We start from the raw sequence: 1,204 nt of genomic DNA on the forward strand, positions 1-1,204 counted from the left end.
AACAAACCCGACCAAAAATGGCGCCGTTGCCGGGGACGGTGTTAACTTGATTTGATTTTCTTTGATTGTTTTTAGTTGTGTCTTTCTCGACCTTGGGGAAGTAAAACTCCTCAAGGTTTGTTCTAATTGTTTTCAAGTTGTTTGATATTTTGCATGTCTAGGAGATCACAAGGTAACTTGTTACCCATTGATCTTGAAATTGAAAGGACTTTGACCAACAATAGAAGACTTGCTAGAAATACTTTGAGAGGTATTAGTGAGATTGTGGATATTCAACCAAACAATATTGAGTTCATCAATCCTTTTGCAAGAGAAGGAGAGGAGAACCCAACACAAAATCAACCACAAAATCAACACACAATGCCTAAGTTTTCATCACATTGCGTACTAACCGAGGAGAACCTACCAAATGGTACTCCCACACCACAACATTTTACCGGTAATTTCATTGCAAAATCCGCATTTATCCAATTAGTCAAAAGAAGCCAATTTGGGGGGATGCCTAGTGAAGACCCTCATTGTCACATGGAAACTTTTTGTGACTATTATGATGCGATTTCTCAAATCGGAGTTACTCAAGACCAAATTCGATGGGTCTTATTTCCTTTTTCTTTGATTGGTACCGCGAAACAATGGTTAAAGAGCCTTGATAAAGCTACTCTTGGTATTGACTCTTGGAAGAAATTGGCACTTGCTTTCTACAAAAAGTTCTATCCTCCGCAAAAGACTAACATGCTAAGAGCCCAAATCACGGGGATCAAACAAAGGGATGAGAAATCTTTGTATGGAGCTTGGGAGCGATTCAAAGGAACTTGTCGCTCATGTCCTCCTCATGGACTTAGCGAGTGGTTCTTGTACAACAATTTTGGAATGGTCTTTATGAAGACTCCCGAAACATTCTCAACATGGGATCAAATGGTATGTTCACCGAAGTTGACGATAATCAAATATGGAACAAGATTGAGGAAATGGCGGTCCATAACTCACAATATAGTAGACCTCGGAAGGCTACTAGAGGAGGAAAGCATGAAAAGGACTCTATTACTCAATTGGGTGCTCAACTTAGTGCTCATATTGATACCATCAACTTGAAGTTTGAGAAGGCTATGGCTAATCTTGAAGAAGCCTCCAAATCACCTAAGCAACATGTTAATGCCATGGTGGCATCTTCATCAATTCCAAGTGGAGTATGTGAGAATTGTGG

At 39.9% G+C, this 1,204-nt stretch overlaps 1 non-coding gene across 1 annotated transcript; it reads right to left on the minus strand.

The window, feature by feature from the left end:
• Positions 1-732: 732 nt before the first annotated feature.
• LOC141650168 (small nucleolar RNA R71) lies at positions 733-839 on the minus strand. The gene has a single exon (XR_012546218.1). It is a non-coding gene; the product is annotated as a small nucleolar RNA R71 (small nucleolar RNA).
• Between the last annotated feature and the right edge of the window lie 365 nt (positions 840-1,204).

Source organism: Silene latifolia, chromosome 3, assembly GCF_048544455.1.
Source record: "Silene latifolia isolate original U9 population chromosome 3, ASM4854445v1, whole genome shotgun sequence".
Taxonomy (NCBI): domain Eukaryota; kingdom Viridiplantae; phylum Streptophyta; class Magnoliopsida; order Caryophyllales; family Caryophyllaceae; genus Silene; species Silene latifolia.